A 21,853-nucleotide genomic window follows, 5' to 3' on the forward strand; every position below is an offset into this window, starting at 1 on the left:
TGGCTGGCATTCCCTGGATGGTTGTGGATGTCTGTAATATTTAGCAATTCAGTCAGTTGTGTAGTCCCTAATTACAGGGTTCTTGAAAACAGCACATTGTTGGTGCCATAAACTAAGCACTGAGTTGTGAGGACAGTGTACCAGCTCTTTCAAACAGGCAATTAAAAAGTGAGAGCAGCAGAAAGAAAGACAATGAAATACTGAAATGGAATTGTTTGCACAGGGCATTAGAGAGGCTGATGAGTAAAACCAAACTACAAAATCTAAATGCAGCTTAAAGTTACATCTTGGATTCTGTTTGTTATATATTCTTTCTCAGAGCAAAACCAACCTATTTTTTTTAATATGGATGCAATTGAAACAAGCTTGATGTAGGCCAATGTTTGTTGGTAGCATGTTCAGATAGTGGAAGGCAAACCAAGCAAGTTTAAACATTTCTTCTAGAGCTGACTGTAGCAGAGACAATAAATTCAGATTTAGATGAAATTAGATTATTTCAGATTTGAATAAATATTCACACTTTTTTTTTTAAAAAAAGGTCACTCATCTAGCTGTATAACTTCTATCAGTGTGATTAGAGGCATACAATTTATAAGCATCAAACATTTGTTATGTTCTGAAATTCAGGTGGGTGAAAATAAGACAAGAGAAAAACAGGCTAAGTACCTTTTTTTAAAAGATTGTGAAATTTTATCTGAAATGACAGTCTACCCCTTTACTCAGCTCCATTTTCTATGCTGCTTTATCTATATTTTTATTAGAGGTGGCCAAAAGTTGTTAAAACATTATCAGGTATCAGACTTCCAAACACAATGGAGCTGGGAAATGGTGGGACTTGTACTGAATTCTAAATATCCTCAGAGCCTAGGGAAATGCTTCCCCATTTATGGCAGTGTTGTAACTTAACATTGATATTACACCTCTACCCCGATATAACGCTGTCCTCGGGAGCCAAAAAATCTTACCGCGTTATAGGTGAAACTGCGTTATATTGAACTTGCTTTGATCCGCCGGAGTGTGCAGCCCCCCTCCACCCCCACCCCGGAGCACTGCTTTACCAAATTATATCTGAATTCGTGTTATATCGGGTCGCACTATATCGGGGTAGAGGTGTATAAACAAAACCCTCAAAAACACTTTACTGTAGAGCCGGTTGAATAGCTGGATAGAGTGGAGTGAAAGTCAGAATTTCTGTCCTCCAGGAACTTCTGATATTTCAATATTTGTTTTCATTCTAGGACAAAAAACACAAATACCCAAATTGGTCACAAAATAAAAGTTCCCCAAAAAATTCCATTCAGAAATGGCAAAATATTTTATTTTGTGTCAGTTTAATGTTAAAATGTACATGCCTATGGTGTCATGGTGCCTCATGGGAGTTGAAGTCCAGGTAGCTCATGGACCCTATTTTACCCTATGGGCTAGGCTCCCTGGCTGGACTACATCTCCTACGATGCACCTGCAGTTATCTGATTGCCATGTCCCACTACTTGGTTTGATGAGAGGGAAGACCACAATTCATCAAGGGAGATATTCCAGACCAGATCTAATTATGAATAATATTAGCTATGAATGTAGTCATTTTCTATTTGTGAATCACCCACAAACCCATTCTGATTTTCTTTTCAGGTGTCCACCCCATAGCAGTTTAAATAAATAATTTTCAGACTATAAGCTGTTCATGAACAGTCCACACCAAGAATTCACTATTTGCTCTTTACTTGGACGCATAAATCACATGGTGGCATTTTTGCTGCCTGATTTGATGGCTGAAACTTTTTTAAACAGGAGAATAATGAATAACAAATGAGGAAGTTCTGGTAAGAATTTTCCAAGAACTCTCATTCATCCTAAAATTCATGAAAACTTTTCACAGATACCTGGCAATTGTCCCAATATACACGGGAAAAATTAGCAATATGATCCCACAAATCATTATTGAGCTGAAGTCCGCACTTTTATTTCTCAAAATATTTGTGAACATTATTATTACTATTTGATCAAGTCTCTCTTTCACCAGTTTGTGATAGAAACTCTGATTCCCTGCCCCTTCTCCCTCCAGTTCCCACATTGTCATATTTGTGATCTACTGGGAGGAGAGAGAAAGAGAGTGAACACTTTCCTGGCTACAGACACTTTAATCAGTAGGGTATATTTGGAATGAAGTATAGCTTTACCTCTGAATTAACTGGATAGGTCTGTCAGTCATGTATCACCTCCCCTCCCCCTGGTTAAATTAGCAAAAACATTTTGTCTGACGTCAGCAGTTTTGAAAAATGTGTATCATTAGGGTATTGTGAATGAATGGTTGGGCATGAACTCCTGCTGGAGTTGAAGGCTGTGCCATACAGCCTTGGAAAAGTTATTTCCCTTGATTTGAATTAAGATCTTGGATTTGAAGTGTGATCGTGATCTCACAAGATATTAATGACCTTCACCATGGTAATATACAGGCAAATATAACGCTCCTCCTTGCCCATGGGATGTCAACAGTCCTCAACACAACCTTAGTTACTTTGATGCTACTGTCTGCCCATCACAGAAACATATGGACCAAAATTTTCAAACTTAGCTGACTTAACTGTAGCTACCTAGGTCCATATTTGGAGTCTAGCCTTCTCTTGATGAACACATTTAACTCCAGTGGTATTATTATGATTAATAAACAATAATATATTTGTGTAGAGTGTTCTATGCACTAAAACCTCTGGGCACTTGACAGAATGTAACTAAAAACATAATTAAAGAATATACAACACAACCCAGTAAAATCTGAAACGGGCACGAGAACAAAAACGATCACTTGGCCACCTAGGGCAAGGAAGTAAAACAGCCATCCACAGTAAATGAGCTTTTTTACTCCATCTTCTACCATTCAAATCAGTGGGAGTTTTTTCATTCACTTGAATAGGAGCAGGATCGAGCCCCAGGTAAAAAGTAGAATGGGTCTGTGTTACATGAGTGGTGTCAGCTATAGTTATGTACCCTGCATTTAAAAGGATAGCATTCTAATTAACTGGATTATGGTACCACTGTATTTCAGGCTTCCTGCTTCCTTTAGTTAGGTAGAGGTTTTAGGGTTGGATTTTTCTATGTTGACACCGGGAGTGCACAGGACACTTCTTCCTCTGAGACGGGAGACCAATATTAATGTTGCCTCACGGTACAACTGAACTCTGTGCAGCCGAGTGACTGAAGGGTCTGTCTTGTTTTATATTTCTTTCTGTATTTATTCCATCAAGCTCCTGTTATCTCATCTAATAAAATAATCAGGCTCATCAAAATCCTGCTCCTGATTTAGGGACAGATTTTTCAAAAGAGTTCTTGGCCAGAGCTTTAAAAATGCTTTAGCCACCTAAATAAGGGCCACATTTCCAAAAGAGCTCAGTGCATTGAACATTTGGCCAATTATTTAGATGCCTAAGTAAGAGGCAGGAGCTAAACTGTTCTGAAAATAATTTCCTTGTCATAGTACTTTTATAATCTGAGCAGGTCTTCTTAAGGCTCATAGCTCTTCTGTTATGTAACCCACATTCTTTCCTGGTGAGACTTCTCCAGCAGAGTTCTTCAGTATTGCTACTACTTTGCTGGTTCTCTCCCTGGCCTTGCTGGATAGCTGCACTGTGCAAATTGCCATGTTATCACAAACACCAGCTCCAACTTCCTGCAATCACAACTGCTTAACTTCTACTGGTTAACCAACCAACACCTTCCTCCATTCTCTTTCAAAGAATGGCTTACTGTAGCAGATCAAAGCAAAAAACATCAATGCCACATAATAAAAAGGCACAAATAACACAAAGCTTGAATTAATTCAATACAGGAAGAGTGAATAAGAATTCCTAGTGCATTTAAGAGAATAAAAGCAAGATCATTAGAAGAAGGCCTTTGGTGTGGTCACTTCTGTTGAGAATTAGACTAACAAAAATATTGTTGTTGTCTATACTTGTTCTGTAATAGCCCCACCCTATTCATGTGTTTAGGAGAATGGATCAAAGTGAGCTAGAGAGTATATAAAGTTTATAAAAACATAACTCATTTGCTTATACTTTCTTCAGTGCCCGAGGCAGAGGTATTGATCATAAAGCAACCGAAACTAGTTAAACCCTTTTTGTCTTCTTTAAGTTTGCAGATTGCATTATTGCAAGTGTTCAATGGAAAAAACACACTGATGATTCATAGAGCACAGTACAAAGGAAAGAGTGAAAGAACCAAGTTGTTTTAATAAAACAAATTCTGTGAAACTGGGATTCAAATTGTATTGAGTCTTTCAGATGCTCCAACCCCCCCGCCCTCCTGCAACCCATTATCTTGTTTAGCATTTTTCTCCTAAGCATCAATTTGAATGACAACAGGATAGTATATAAACTTTTGTTTTAAAAGAAAACCCAATGAAAACTCCTCTTAAAAAAGAGCCTTAAAAAAGAACTTCATGCCTGTTATCTGAACCTGCTCATGGCTAAACAGGACCTATTAATGTGCCTCTTACAAAACTACTTTCTTTGGGTGCACCATGCATGCTTGAGGCCATCTACATCACTTAAACCCAGTGTCAGATCTACATTATAGGTGAAATTAGCCCCTGTGCTTTTACACAGCCTGTCTTATTTTGAGAGCTTGAGTGGGACTTCAGAGATGCACAAACTTTGGGTGAGTCATCTGTACAGGGGCAATGTCATCCCAAATGAATATATATTATTGAGATAACTATATTTATCTATCTAATGTGCATAAACTGATTTTCATTTACACTAAAGACTTGTCTACATTAGAAAGATTTACTGCTTTAATTGTACCAGTATAGTGTAAAAACCTCTCCAAATGTGGACACAATTGTACTGGTGTTAAAGAGCTTATACTGGTGTAGCTTATTCCCTTTTGGGAAGTGGAATAGGCTATACTGGCATAAGGCAGCTTCCTACAAGTGTAACTGTGTCTACACTAGGGTTTACACTGGTACAACTATATGGATTTAAAAAAATCACACACCTAACAAATATAGTTACAGTGGTATAACTTTTCCAGTATAGACCAGCCCTTAGGCCATTTTGCAATGCTCTGGTAGTGTGAAGGGGCTTTAATGAGAGAGAAAATTATATTAACATCCACTTAAGGTCCTTTTACAATACTAGAGCAGATGAAGTGGCCTTAGCATAAATGAGAATCAGGCTCATAATTAATGAAACTGAGGATTCTCAGTTTCCTGAATTCCTACATCGCCTTCTAGAGTCATTTCCAATAACCTGGACATATGCTTTTTGAACACAATAAAGTTGTACATATTTTTCATCATGATATGTTAGCCAGAAAAAAATATCAGATATCTTCTTATTTTTAACTAAGTCCCCTATATTTGAAGGGTGATGACAACTTGGCTTCAGGCTTCCCTGGTTCTTGTCTTAGAGTATGAGATATTCCAGTCTGAATTTCACTTTTCTCATAACATGAAATTTATTCTAGTTTCCTGGATCTGAAGCCACTATTCACTCTGTCCAAGGCTCTAATGATATAATAGGATTCCAGTAGTCACACACTGTGCAATATTATTGTATTATAAGGTCCCTTGTTTGACTGTCTCGTTCAGATTGGAGCAGATTGGAATTTCATATGATACAGAAACTTCACTTTGTTTCTTTGGGTGACTGTGGATCTGCTGTTACTGACCATTCCAGTTGTGCCCCTAAGGATTCAGTTCTGCTCTCTGCTTTCTTTAGTGATGTAGGATTTGCCAGATCAGATCACTGATAGATCAGTTCTGTTATCCTGCCTCTGGCTGAAGCTGGTTCATTATGGTTCAGAGAAAAGTGAAGAACTCCTATTGGCTCCAATCCTACACAAAGGTTTAAGGTTTACCACCAGGTAAGAGATGACCATTCTAGTGGTATCCCCCATTGTAAGTGTAGCAAATACCTGCTCAAAGTTCTACTATCATATCTACCATTCGAAAAGATAAAATAGAACTTCTTAACCGGATCCATTGTAGCCATGCACAAATGCACACAGGCGTCTGCTCAGTGCTGTAGATGTGAGGGGGAAAAAATCCTGTCTGACTTCTTTGGCAAACAGTTTACACTGTGAAACAAGACATTGGATTACCCATCTCTTAGCATGCATTGGCTATAAAAATGAGAATTCTAAGGATCTTGACAGATTGGAGGATGGGTCTGAATACAGCAAAATAAAATTCAAAGGCAAGTGTGAAGCAAAAATCAAATGCACTGCTACAAAAGGGGAATAACTGATTAGATGGTAATATTGTTGGAAAGGATCTGGGGATTAGAGTGGACCAAAAATTGAATATGAATCAATAATAGATTCAGTTGCACAAGAAGCTAATATTATTCTGGGGTATATTAATAGGAGTGTTGTATGTAAGACACAGGAGGTAATTGTCATATTCTAGTTGGTACTGGTGAGGCCGCAGCTCGAGTACTATGTACAGTGGTGGGTGTTGAACTTTAGGCAAGATGTGGACAAATTGGAGAAAGTCCTGAGGAGAGCAACAAAAATGATAAAAGGTTTAGAATACCTGACCTGTAAGGAAAGGTTAAAAAAACCTGGGCATGTTTAATCTTGAGAGAAGAAGACTTGGCGGGAGGGAGGAGGAATGACGTGATAAGTCTTCAAATATGTTAAAGGGTCTTTATAAAGAGGACTGTGATGAGTTGTTCTCCATGTCCATTGAAGGCGGAACAAGATGTAATCGTCTTAATCTGCAGCAAGGGAAATTTAGGTGAGATATTAGGGAAAAATCTCTAACTATAAGGATAGTTAAAGTCTGGAATAAGATTCCAGGTAGGATGACCAGACATCCCGATTTTATCAGGACTGTCCCGATATTTACTTGTTTGTCCCGCGTCCCGACCAATGTTCGGTCGGGACGTGAATTGTCCCGATATTTTGCCCTCTGGTGCATAGGCGGAGGGGGCTTGTGCCCCTCCTCCCCCAACTCTGCCCCGCCACAAGCCTGAACCAAGCTAAGTGTTGTGCTCCCTGACAGTGGTGGCCAGAGGTTGAAACACAGGAAGGGAAGGGGGGCTAAAAAGAAGGAGGGTGAAAAGCCCCAGCTACAAGAATAATTTGCAATATGTGCCTACTGCTTTTGAAATATAATAACCACTTGTGTAAAGCAATAAGTGTGAAGCAATCATCTAAAATGAGTAACCGTGTCTCCCCCTACCCCATTTGTGTAACCAGGCCTCCCCCTACTACATTTCTATGACTACCCCCATTAAGTAACTGTACCTTATAAGGGTCAATTGTGTAATAAGCACCTCATAAAAGGCAAAGTTGTAACAGCATTGAAAACCACCAAAAAGCCCTTAACTCAAATTGCACCCATCCTGGGCAAGGTTGCAAAAGAATGCTGGAAAGTACCAAAAGACCCTAACTCTCTTATTCCTAATAAGGTCACTATTACTCAAGTATGTGTAATTTTAGTTCCTAATATGGTTATCGTTACTTAACTGTGTGTAATTTGTTTGCAGTTTTAAGCTTTAAAAGCTGCTGTGTTCTTCATTTCGGAGGAGTAGTTCCAATACTGCTACCCCCAATGCGTTGGTGTGTGTTTGTGTGTTCAATAAATGGACCTCAGGCTGAGTCTCTGATCAAAATGATGCGTGGGTATATTTTTCCACGACAAAATGTAGGGCTGGAAGGGATCTCAAGAAGTCATCAAGTGTAGCACCCTGCATTGAGGCATCCACAAGCCCCCCATGTGCTTCCCAGGTCCTTCACCTGAAATTCAGACTCATTATATTCAGATGTTCTTATCCACTGTATTGCTTCCTGGTTATGGCAGTCTTGTTGCTGTCTGGTTGTATGAACAAAATTTAATTCTGAGGGCTTTTAAAGGGCTGTTCAGTTAACACGGAATTTGTGGTTATTGGTGCAATGTAGTGATATTAAGGGATAAAACATACTAACCTTAATGAGTTAGCTCTGTGAAAACATGTTGTATAAATAATTTTGGGATTATTTTGGACTCCATGCATCTTGTATCTAACAATAGTGCCATCACTGTCTGCTCAGCGTTTTCCCATTACAAGAATATTGCCAGGTTAAAGCAATCATTCTCTGTACAGAGATTCAAGTGCTCCATACAAGCAGACTTAATTTGATTAACTGATGGAAAGCCTACTGCCTTTTCCCAAATGGCTATACTGTATACTATCTTCAGTGATCTTTGATCTATGGGTCATATTCACTGATCATACATTAGCTGTATGGCAGTAACCAGGGCTGGCTCCAGGGTTTTGGCCGCCCCAAGCAGCCAAACAAATAAAAAAAACAAGCCGCAATCGCGATCTGTGGTGGCAATTCGGGGGAGGTCCTTCGCTCCGAGCAGGAGTGAAGGACCGTCCGCCGAATTGCCGCTGAACAGCTGGATGTGCCGCCCCTCTCCGAAGTGGCCGCCCCAAGCACCTGCTTGGTAAGCTGGTGCCTGGAGCCGGCCCTGGCAGTAACACATAGTCCTGGTCTGAGTCAAGGACCAGAACCCCATTGTGTTGGATGATTTACAAACCCACAACAAATAGCCCCTAGCCCAAAGAGCTTAAAGTGTAACTCTTGAGTTGAGTTAAAGTGCTAACTCTCCTTCTGCAGTAGATTGATTGATTTTCAAAATCTTGGATATTTTTATGCAAAGCTCTTCATGGTTTCGTTCTTATATTTTTCATAGGGGATAACTTTAAAGATCATGCTAGGGTATCTGGCTTTCTTTTAGTTCTATAGACCATACTTTTGGCCTGTGGGGCCCTGATTTCCAGAAATGCTAACCAGGGCCAGCTCTAACTTTTTTGCTGCCCTTGGCAAAAAAGAAGAGCACTGCCCCGCCGTAAGACCCCCCCCCCCCCCCCCCGAGTGCTGCGCCACCCAAACCCCTGTCCCCCCAAAGTGCCGCTCTGCCCAAACCCCCGAGCGCCATGCCGGGCCGTCAAACCTCCGCCCCGAGCGCCGGGCCGGCCAAACCCCCACCGGGCCGGCCAAACCCCCGCCCCCCGAGTGCTGCACCGGGCCACCCAAACTCCTGCCCTGCCCCCCAGCGCCGGGCCGGACCGCACCAGGCTGCTGAAGCGCCCCCCCCAGCGCTGCGCCGGGCCGCCCAAACTCCTGCCCTTCCTCCCAGCGCTGGGCCGGGCCGGGCCGCCGAAGCCCCCGCCACCCCCAGCGCCACACCGCCACCGCAACACTCCCCGCACTGCCCGGCCGAAACAAAACAAAAAAAACGCTCGAGCGCCGCCCTGTCAAACAAACAAACAAAAAACCACCGCGAGCACCCCCCGCCACCCCAACATTGGCCGCCCCTTCTAAGGTGCTGCCCCAAGCATGTGATTGGTCGGCTGGTGCCTGGAGCCGGCCCTGATGCTAACCACCTACAGCTCCCAGTGGCTTCAGCTGGAGTTATGGGTGCTCAGCAGCACCTATGACAATGAGACCTCTTGTGACTAGGCCTTCTCCAATTATTCTCTTGCCATCTGGAGCTCTTGGTGCAGGACTCTGTCATAAAACACATTTTAACTTAAGAAAATAACATTTGGCAGTGAGTTGGCAGCAAGAGCCCTGTGTTGCCAGAATGCATGTTCACTGTGTGGGTGGCTCAGATGGCACTTGGTTAAATAATTTTTTTTTCTGAATTCCCTGAGGTCTGTTCATTTCTATTGGTGATGAGTAACTATGCCATCTCTAAGGTGACTAATCATGTTAACTTGCAGGAGGGAACATGGGCATCTATAATTGGGAAATGGACTTCATTTTTATAAAGGCATCTGTTCATTTCCAGAATCCTCCTCCTTTTAATTTTTACAATAATAGAGAATGTAACTTAATAATGTAAATCTCCCTGCCCCTTATCATAGTAACTGGTTCTCAATGGCTGAACACAATATGCAAAATACACACCTATCCTACCTAATGTATCACTGCGAATTGCTTTATCCACTTGTCTCTAGTTCTTCATATTCAAGAAACAGACCTCACCTCACTGACTGCACAAGTTATCTCATCCCAAGTTATCTCTGTCTGGAAGCCAGTGCATTAAAAGTGTTCCTGTACAGACAGGTATTCCTGTCTATGCTGTGTGAGAAGGCAGGACTGAAGTATACGTTTCCACAAAAGGTGTTCACAGTACATTCCCTTTCTGCTGGCCTGGTACACAACCTTTGATGAGATACTAAATTTCTTTTCTGAACTCCTTAGAGTACTTTTAGTTACTGTGACTGTTTTCCCAGCATAGTTTCTCATGCATTTAGCTAGAAAGATGCAACTTGTTTAGCAAATCTTTTAAAAAAAATTCTTCTTGAGTTCCCTTATATGTATTTATGTTGGACATTTATTTTCCCAAACTGGCTTCTATAGTATGAGGAAATAATTAGCTTATGCATTTTCAGTGCTGGATTAAATCATTTTGGGGCCTTGTGCACAATGAAAACTGGGGACCCCTCACTTTCACTCAAATTTGGCCCAATTGCCTCTTCCCCGTTACTCCCCTTCCTTGTCATGAGGGAGGGGAGGCTGGGCCAAACCTGAGTGGTGCTGTGACCCCAGGTGACAGCTTGCAATGCCACTCACTCAAAACTGGTAGTTGGTGGCCCTTTTGAGATGGGAGCCAAGTGGTTATTGATTAATCCAGGTCTGCATATTCTCTCAGTGCTGACCAGTTGATTGTGGTGTCCATTTCATTGTTGTTATGTTTCGTATTTAGCAGTCATTTTTTCTTCTTTCTGGTTGCACGCAGAGGTTTTCCTATAGAGCACGTGATACAGAGAAGCTGGCATGGATATATTAGCAGAGAACATAGTTATAAAGAGTAAAAGTTTCAAAATATCTATGTGATTTAGAAGTCTAAGTCCCATTCATCCTCAATGTGATTTTTGGCTCATGAAATCCCCTAGGCTTTTTTGAAATGTTATCTTCTAATAACTGAGTCCTGTGTTAATATGTCCAAGTTAAAGCTACTAAGTCATTTTGACACTTTTGAAAACTTTACCCGAAGACTCGATTTTTCATGCACAATAGTTTCATTAAGTGGCCCAATTGTGGATCTCATGTAATATTGGTCCAAGATTTTTAAGAAAGGTACATATCTGCCATTTATGCTTTTGGAATTCTCCCCCTAGGATCCTAATGTTGGGCTCCTCAGTCCATCTCTAGGCACTCACCTAATTTGCAGAAATGTTGAGCACCCATTGAGCTGCTGGGCACTCAGCACTTTTGAAAATCAGTGATTTAGGAACCTAAATCTAGGTTTCTAGGTTGGAATTGCCAAAGACTAAAGATGTTGGGTGTAGGTTTTGGGCACCTAACTCCTTTAAGTGCCTTTGAAAATCTTGAGAGTCAACAGGTTTAACTGAATTAGGAAAAAATGATTCTTCCTTCTACTCCTGCCAGCACATCCATTAGACTGATCAAGCACCATTGGTCCAGCTATTTCAGAAAATGAATATAGTAGTCACCCAAATTAGGACTTATGAATTAACCAAACGCCCTACTAAAATGACTGGCAATGTTTCCTGAAACATGTTACTGCTCCTCATCCATGTGCCCAGTAGAAGAGCAAATGTTAGCTCAGGTTGGTGGTCCAGTCAGAGAGCATCTTGCATTTTATCTCTTTCAGAGCCCATATTCTTACAGGCCTTTGGAGACTGCAGGATTTGGCACAGCTTTTGAGATTTCAAGATGTTCTGATATTTATTTATTGAGCACCACTTGTGTACTTGGCAATGTACAAAATGCAGCGTACGCTCTAATGGCTCTGTAGTGCCATTTCGGCACAGCCCTACTCTAGGAGTAGTGTGGAGCTGCACCACCCTAGTAGGAGACCTGGGGCAAAATTCCTCCTGGAGTTTCTCAGTGTTGCACACCTGCTGCTACACTCCCTTGGTGGATGCAGCATGCTCACTCTGTGTTCTCAGCCAGCTCTACTGGCTGGTGAATAGGGTAGAACATTCCCATGGCTTGGCCTCCTTTCTACCATCCCATCCCACTTTGCGGTGTTTTGCAAGCACAGGGCACATAGAAGAAGCTGTCAGTGGGCTCCCAGGAGTGCAAGAAAAACAATTGTGCCAGGCTACAGCACAGATGTGAAGAAACATAAAACTATTTGTCTCTTCCTCCCCCACTGTCCTCCTCCTCCTTTGACACCTATGATATTGCTATAAGGATTAGAAACCTGTACCCTCCTACAAGCAGATTTGAAGCAGCCAGAGGCATTCCAGGTGTGCTCTCAGTGCCAACTCTTGAGAACAGCGTGATTTGGCTTTGTGCCGCGTGTCACAGGTTCGCAAAGCTCTGGCCTCCCTTTGGTCTTGCTCATCATATCCCAAAGTGGCATTGCATGCTCTTCAGCCATGTTGCTAGGCTGGACCAAAACACCCCAGCATACCAAGCTCTCAGACTCTCCATTGACACAGAAAGGGGTGCACGTGCTGAGCCCACTTCGTGCTGGGCATGGGGCCACTCCAGAGACTTGTGGATTTGCAGGATTGAGCAAAGATGTGGTTACTCTGGCTGGCACAACAGTCCTTAGTAGACTTCGGGTATGTCTTCACTACCCACCATATTGGCGGGTAGCAATCGATCCCCGAACGCGCTCACCATCGACTCCGGAACTCCACCAGAGTGAGCGGCAGTAGCGCAGTCGACGGGGGAGCCGCGGCCGTTGATCCCGCGCCGTCTGGACCCCAGGTAATTCGATCCAAGATACTTGGACTTCAGCTAGGCTATTCGCGTAGCTGAAGTTGCATATCTTGGATCGATCCCCCCCTAGTGTAGATCTGTGTGTCTCTCAAATAGTGCACAATCAGCCCCCATAACCACCTGTTTATGCCATCAGAAATGGCTGGCTTGTTGGTGTTCAATTTTACAACATTCTAACTTAAATGAGAATTGGGGGCTCTTGGCACCTGGAGAGATCTAAACTCATAGGAACGGGCTCACAATGATTGTGGTGATTATTTCTGGGCAGTGATGTAAGGTGGACAACATGCAGCTGGCACAGTTAAGATCTTAATAAACAAAGAACCTGTTTTTATGCATACATCCTTAACAACAAAGAATGAGGGAAGAAAAAAGTTGTGTACCATCAGTGAATTTTTTTCTGGATAAAGGGCCAGATCCTCAGCTGGTATAAATCAATTTATATAAATACATTTACACCAGCTGGAGAATTTGCCTAAAAATGCTTTTCAGAGTTTCCCAGCATATGGCTACTTTTATTTTTGTTCCCCAACGAGGCACATGAGGGGAAGAAAATGGGACAGTCAACAGAAAAGGGGGAGAAAAGGGACCTTAAATACAAAGTACACCTATACTTTAAATCACTCTTTCTAAGTGGGTCTGGTGCTACTTGCTTAGAAGTCCTGATTATGTGAATCTGGTCTCTAGCATCTCTGTGTTTTCAGACACCTGAATACACAATGAGCACTCTCTCAAAGATATAGAGTTGAATGGATATTCTTACTCTTTACTTATGTCCCAATATTCACTTATTCACAAGTCTCTATAGATTTATGTTTGAATGCTATGTTCTGTTAGGTTTCAATTTAGGAAAACACTTAAGCATGGGTTTTATCCTGTTCCTATTCAAGATAGCACTTAAGCACATGTCTAAATCCCCCTGACTTTAAAGCTAAGCATATGTATAAGTGCTGTCCTGAATAAGGATGATTTTCTGAATCAAGGCTTAGAAAGAAATGGGAAAATTACATGTATCCCCTGGTGGGGTTTTATCAAGACAAGAAAAATAGAGGAAGAAAATGGAGGTAAATTTAACCTGTGAATTTAACACATCTGTGACCCTAAGAGCATCCCAGTGTCAGAGGGAAAGGGGTTCATTTGTGAGTTTCAGCTGGCCTGACCATTGTATCCTAATTCACTTATGTCATAATCTCTATCTAATATGTGTCAAGTAAGGTATCATTGGAAAATCAATAGCACACTGATCATTAATATTCTTGCATGGTATATGTATGGCAAAAGCCCAAAAGACGGTACAAATGTGAGACTAAAATATGTTTGAACCAGACAAATCTGGGAGTGGGTAAACAGGTTTTTTCCAGAAAAAGGAAAGGCCAATGCCTCCATCCAGGTGCAGTCATGGACAATTGGCAATGACAGTCAAGTGGGCATTCATTGGCATATCAGAGGCTGCAGGGACAAATCAATTTGCATTATACCAGCAGGGAAGAAATCAGCATGGAACCTTCTCCATCAGACTCCATGGCACCTTTTCTCACAGCAGAAGCTGTGGATACATGTCAAAAGGATACACTTCAAAAATTCACTGGATTATAGGAGAGAGCGTCAAAGAACCCTGAGTTATCTTTCACCTAAGACAAAGGATCTGAGCACTTCGGACTTTGTGGGAGATCCTGACTGAGGTGGGGGTCAGCCATCTTGCTGGAATGAGATGTGGTAAGAATCTTACCTTGAACCAAGATTGTAGTGTTTTTAAATCTAAATCACTAGAAAGCATTTTTCACTTTTATTTTTGTAACAGTTTCTGACTTTATCCTTTATACCTGATCTCACTTAAAATCTTTCCCTTTTTGCTTAAATAAACTTGGTTTACTTTTATTCTAAATCAACCTCACACTGTGTTTGACTTGAAGTGATTATTAACTCCAGTTAAAACATCAAGCTGCTGTGCTTTTGGCTCTTTAAAGAGACAATGGACCTTATTACTCCTCTGAATGTTGCAGGAGAGGGCTGGACATTCCAGGCAGATAGTTTTGGGGAAAATTAGGACTGGGGGTATGTTGGGGTCACTTGCCTAGTAACCAAGGCTGGTGGAGACCCGAGTGGGGCTGTGGTAATAACAAGCAGGTTCCTGGAGACAGAGTTGCTGAACAAGGGCTGCTCAACACACAGACACTCAGTGCATGCTTGTACACTGGCTGGGAGCATCCATACAGGGAGATACAGTGGCAGAGAATTTGAAGGGACTCAGGGTTACTGGACAAGTGATGACACAACCTCTCACTGGTCTGGGTTGAACCACAAATCATGACAACATCTTAGTATGTTGAGATCTAATGGGAGCAGTCTCACATTTTTCTCTCAGATCTGCTGACTGGCTAGACCAAAGTTCCTCTTGCATGCTGTTGTGCAACCAATCAGTCAAGTGTTGTTTTTCCTAAAGGAAGCCTTCCTGCCTACTCCCTGCCCGGCATGTGTAATAATTCCACAGAAAAATGTGAGATGCTGTGGTGCAACTCTCCGCTCTCAACAAATAGAGCCCTCCGTTTTTTAATATGTGTTCACTTCTATCTATGACAATTCCACTTCACTGACAAAGGGCTCTTTAGCCCCTCCCCTCCCAATTGTGGTCATCCTTATGTCAGACTTATGTGATAGCATATTGTGCCATATTTTTGTAGCTCCTAATAATGTGTGGAGTCACCGACAGTCGCGACATAGCATGATCGCTTCATCCCCATTCATAGGCAAATAAAAATGGGGTTTTAATCTTAACTGAGTTCCTTGTGCTGCTATTGTTCTTGGTAGCTGGTAAATAGTGTACAATACAGTAGTATGGAGATGGTCCATATAAACCAGTGACAGACTGTGAAGTAGTCCTCATATAGAAACCAATTTCTCTAAAACAAGAGGGTCATGCCAGTCAGGGTTTGTGTGGTCCTGTGGGACCAGATGCACGTCCAATTATGTGCAGAGCCACAAGCTAACTAACACTGGCTGGGGTTCTTTGCCTGGTTGGGTATTATAGATATGGATTCCAGAGTAACGTTTCAGCTCTGGCTCAACTCAAGCTTGGCTCAGGATCCAAACTGCCCCCGAACTTAAGGTGGTTTGGATCCAGCGTTTGGTTCTTCCCATTACAGAGGTGGCGACTGGCTGCCCAGGTTTGATCAGAATGTTACTTCTTCCAAAGTTGGGAGCTGGAGCTGTTTTGGTTCAGGTCCATCTCCAACCATAATACAAACCTGGTCAGATCTGATTATTGCCTGTGATCATTCAGTTTCTTATTTGTGGTTGGCTGACGGTGGTGTGTGTGCAGAAACCAAGAGCCTGATTCCCCTCTTGACGTAGTCCGAGGCAGGAGTAATCCGATTAACGTCAGGGGAGTTGTATCAAAGTGAAAGGAATGTGCTGAATCAGGCCCAAGGTGTTCAGTCAAAATTTCAGTGCACAACTGAAGCAGCTTCTTTGTTTGCTTGTAAGCTTGTGTGAACACCCACAATTACACACCCACGTGCAGTTTTCACCTAAAGCCTCCTGCTTTCTAAAGAGCTAAGGGTTTATTTTTTTTACTCTTCACCACCCAACAGTACACTCCTTCACTAAAGATCATTTAGGTTCACGGGACAAGTTTGCCTCTGGTGTAACTCCACTGACTTCAATGCAGTTACACCTGGGAGGATCTTGGCACAACAAGAATTACAGCCTTCAGGTACATGGACAGTCTAATGATAGTCTTTCCCTGCATAACATTTGCACAATGCTTTCTTGGAAGCACTAATTAACCTGTTACACTTCAAGCATTCCAACCAATGACATAATGCTCTGCTTAATTAACCCTATTAACTGTTAGTCTGAGAAACCTCATCAATGAGCCCCTAATCTGACTATGTATGTGACAAAACACTCTGTGGTTTTTGAAGGAAGAAAGCTATTGGATAGATGATTTTGATGTAGCTGCTGCCAATCACTTAAAAGGAGTGGGGTTTCCTAGTTTTGAAAAGTCTAAGGTCTGGTCTACATTACAGACCTATATTGGAATAACTGTATTGCTCAGGGGTATGAAAAATCCACACCTCTGAGTGACACAGTTTTACTGACCTAACCCTTCCATGTAGACAGCACTATGCCTACCACCTCTTGGGGAGATGGATTAACTACGCTGATGGGAGAGCTCTCTCCCACTGGCTTAGAGAGTCTTCTTTAAAGTGCTACAGCAGCACAGCTGCATCTTTTCAGATGCGCTGACGCAGTGTTTTCAGTTAGACTTGCCCTAGGTGTTTACTTATCACAAGAGTCCTTACTTAGTCCAGGAGTTCAATTGTCCCTCACCTCAAATGCCTTCCCATCTATGTCACTCAAACTCCTCCTTACCTGTCATTGTTATTTCTGGGCCAGGTTCAGCATACTGGTGAATCTGCTCCCACCAACCTCATTTTCAGTTCATGGATACTTCTTTAAAAGCGTCTGGTTCCCTGTCCCTACCACAGACAAGGAAAGCTGCAATTTGCACCAATGGAGAATACCTAGCTTTTGAAGCTCCCCTGGTGTAAATTGTAACTTTCCTTGTCTACAGTAGATGTTTGCACTTGGAGCAAACCATTTACTGGCTGCTGAAATCGAACCTAATTTCCATGATAGACAGGTCTTAACTTTTGAATCTCCTGTGATGTGTAGCAGATCAGTTGCTGACTGCCCATTGCATATTACTTTTTTACGCATTATTCAGCCATTGCTTCAGTGGTACCATTGATTTAGTTAGCTATAGTCATTGCACTTGTCTTAAGCTCTAGGCACTCTTGACAAGGGAAACATTCCTTCCATTCTGTTCTTTTCCTGAATGTATTAAACTAGTTTCTTAATTCAAAATATTCTCAGAAGGGGGATTTCAGTCTCCCTGATTCCCTCTCAGTTCAAGCCCTGCTTTCATCCTGTCAGAACTGGCAATCCAAGTGGAAAATATATGTATAAGCCTTCGGGGTAGAGTCTGGATTGTGATACACTCCAGGGGCCTTTGTGTCCAGCAAATGATGAATGGATCCTTCTGATGTAGTGTTTCATCTGTAACAGAGATAATGTTGATGATTACCTCTTACTTCAGCTTACTGATTATATTTAAGACCACAGTGTGCAAGAGAAACACAATGGAAACTGCCGACGAATAGAAATGACACATGGGGGGAGCTGGAGTATTTATTTATCTAAGACCTGATTTATTTATTTACTCGTTCAAGGCCTGTGAGGGATGTTCTGATGAGAGAAGACAACCAAAACTTCCCATCTAGTCCCCAATGGTTGGTTTCCAAAGGAGCTCAGACATAACTTAAATCTGCCTGTCCCACATAGTGCAAAAACCCAGTGAAGCACCCCTGCCTTCCCTCAGCGTGAATCTGCTCTAGGCTATAGATAGTGAGGTTGGTGCAGATAGGTACACTATAGACCTCGCTACACCAGCTTTAGTTAAACAGGTCCATTGATTCTATTGGCAGCATCATCCGTTTGCAGATAGCTGTATCTAGTTGGATTTGAATGATCAAAATTTTTATTGCGTGGATGAACCAACCAAACTTTCTATAAGCTGTACCCTCTCCACGGTAAAATATAATTATAGCTTATATATCTCATACAGTAGGATAGTTTACACTGAGTATTTAATGTTGTTACAGTGCTTTATTTTTTGGCGTTCCCACCTGTTTTCTTCCTTTTGAAATTAGGAGTTCGCTTCCTCTTTGTCTCCTTAGATTTTAAAACAATAAAGCTCAAGGGTTCTCTGTTTATACAGCCCTATATTTTTCTTTGCTTTTGATAACAGAAAAACATACAGCTGTTGATATCCACCTCTAAATTTAAAAAGCACAGGAATACCCCTGCGGTCCCCAGATAAGCACACACTTTTATTCATCCTTCTGTTTCTTTGAAGCATTTATAGGTCTCCTGTTGAGCAGTTAAATATATCATGTGATATGATGTGATTTAATCTGATTCACCTACTGTGATGTGCTGCCAATCTTTTAACAAAGGGGAATCCCATCAAATTTCCCCCTTAGCCTGTGATAAACTCTATGTAGCAGGGTTGCATGTATTCATACTTGTCAGGAGTTCTGAGGGACGGAGGAATCTGTCATTTATTCCTCACTTAAACAAAAAATATTTACTCATAATCATAACCAGTGATGTCCTCCCCTCACCCCCTCTCCCAGTCCCCACCCCATTTCTCTCATTGGTTTCCAGTCCCAGTCTTGTTTCTGGCTCAGTCAGTATCTGCCTCTCCATTATGCCCAGTTCTGAGTCTCCTTGCCCAGCAAGTCCCACCTGTCTATTCTCCTCCGACTCACAGTTCCACTCTTTTTACCCAACCAGTTCCAGCCTCCCATCCCTCCTGGTTTCCAGTCCGAGCCTTTCCTCCCACCAACTTTCAAACACAGCCCCTCTACAGTCCCAGTCTCGCCAGACTTTTTGTCCCAATGTACTCCTTCCACTCCCTCCTGGTCTGACTCCTATCCCTTCTGCATTCAAAACAGGCAGCTTCCTCCTGTATGATGCTTAGGCGTCAGCAGGGCAGTCACCGATAGTACAGGAGTGGCATGCTCCCTGGTGTCAGTTCTGGTGCCCAACCTCATCCTAGCCTGGAGCAGCTGGGCACAGCAATTCCAGGGAAAATTTGGCTTTGCTTCTCTAGCCCTGGGCTGGAACATGCTCAATTGCTCTGTGTAGATGGAACATGTGCAGGCCAGTCAGCACTAGGAGCTGTAACAGGATAGAGTATGCTCAGAGAGGACCAAATCTTCAGTGATTTTAGCTGCTAAACTATAAAGTCTACTGAGTACATGAGGGTGCTGATTTTTCATAGGCATATAAAATCTGGGTGGATTTTCATGGGACAGCAAAAGGCACATCCCTGACACAAAGATCACCTCTTCCTCCTTTCCCTGTCAGGCAACATTAATAGGCAATGCTATCAGCCCGCCCATGACAGAGAGCTTTTAAGGAGATCAGGGGGACAACTTCCTCAGTACCCAACACATGAGTCAATCTAGTGTATTGCAAAGGGAATATACTCTTTCTCACTGCAGAAGGATTTCTATGATCTTTGGGGATAAAAGTCATCCTTGGCAGAGATGATTTATCAGTATCCAGGCCATGGGTGAACTCAAGCTAAAGCTGTGAAACCACCACAACCCTCCCCTTCTTGAACACTGTACTATGTAATTATTTTAAACAAAGACACTGCCCATACTTGGTTTATGTGATCCAGAGTGCAAGGGAAGGTGTCAAAGAGAGCCGATAGTCTAGGTCTCATGTATGCTACTGCTGGAGCCATGCTGACCAGGATGGTGTTAGGTCATTTGTTTGCCAGTGTAGCCCAGTGGGCTAGTTTGCCTTTATTATAGGGGCGGCTCCAGGCACCAGTGCTCCAAGCACGTGCCTGGGGCGGCAAGCCGCGGGGGGCGGCCTGCTGGTCACTGTGAGGATGGCAGCCAGACTGCTTTCGGTGGCATGCCTGCGGGAGGTCCGCTGGTCCTGCGGTTTCGGCAGCAGTTCAGTGGCGGGTACGCCGAAGGTGCTGCAGGGCTGCCCAGAGGATTCAGGGGGCCTGGGGCAAAGCAATTTCGGGGGCCCCTTCTATAAAAAAAAGTTGCAATACTATAGAATACTATATTCTCGTGGGGGCCCCTGAGGGGCCCAGGGCCTGGGGCAATTTGCCCCACTTGCCCCCCGCTCTGGGCAGCCCTGAGGCGTGGGACCGTGGGACCTCCTGCAGGCATGCTGCCGAATCCGCATTACCAGCAGACCTCCTGCAGGCGCGCCGCCAAAAGCCGCCTGACTGCTGTGCTTGGAGCGGCAAAATACGTAGAGCTGCCCCTGATTTGTTATATTCACTGCTACTGTAGCCCAGTGGCCTAGCTTGTCTATTATATTGACTGTTTTGCATTATATTCAGCAGTAATGCAAGAAACCTATACGTCTGTATCCTGTAAGACATTAGCATCAGCAAGTTAGCATAAGGCTTGAGGCCTATGAACTTTGAACAGATAAACAGACCAATAGAAAACCCCAAGTATTTGGGGAGCTGAAAATAGAGGTTAAGGGGAAGTTCTGACCACCGCTACATAGGTACATGATTCAACCACAGAAATGCCCTGCCAACGAACTGACATAGATAACAGATACATGAGATACATCTAAGGTTAGCCTGCTTGCTTGCATATATATCTTATAAGGTTCTTATTTTCTTATGAGTTTAGTTATTTGTTTTATTATAATAGGTTTATATTAGAGTGAATTTTGGCTGTAACACAAGGGACCTGCAGGCCACATCCTGTATGTTGAGCTAAGGCAAACTTAGCATATATATGTTTGGGACCTTTCACCTAGATAGATGGTGAAGAGCTAAAGCATAAGGTCCATATCTGGCTATCCCCTTTAACATGGAGGATGCGTTAAAGCAGGTTGGCATGGGGGGCTTCCTAATTTCATACCTTTTTAAACTTAACAGGTACACCACAACTTGGAACTTGGAAAGACCCAAAATAACCAGTTAGGACAGAAATAACAAATGTGATACCTAACCACAAAAAGGCCCTGGTAACGGATGGATGTATATGATAATAAGTTGAGATCATTGATATACTAACATATAGGAAAAATACACCCCCAACATTAGTAAGGTGAGGAAATACAAATAAGGAAAAAGGCAAAAAAAACCGCTATTGAATATGTATATATTATATTATAGTAACATATTATAAAAGTGGCATCTCAGCCTAGGGGCGGAGGGAGAGAGAGATGTAGTCCTTTGGAGGTGCCAGAATGATGGCCACTGGTGATGATGGGGAAGGTGATGGTGATGAGGAAGATGATGGCTAACATGTCAGACTGTTCTACAAGGGATGGTGTGAGTATATGGATGTGCAAATGTATATTCTGTAGTATCTCTATCCAGCTACTGAGTTGGGGTGTTTGTGACTAAATGTATTAATGTGCTAAATGTTTTAATAAACTATATTTGTAAATATAAAAGATTCCTATAGTGTGAGTGTTGCAATGTGCTCATGACGGTTCCTAACTATATAATAATTTAAATAATACTGAGCCTGATCTTGGGGCAAGAACCTGTCAACCCTCAAAGTGATAACTGGGGATTCTTAAGTAATCA

This window comes from Trachemys scripta, chromosome 2 (assembly GCF_013100865.1).
Source record: "Trachemys scripta elegans isolate TJP31775 chromosome 2, CAS_Tse_1.0, whole genome shotgun sequence".
NCBI classification, from domain to species: domain Eukaryota; kingdom Metazoa; phylum Chordata; order Testudines; family Emydidae; genus Trachemys; species Trachemys scripta.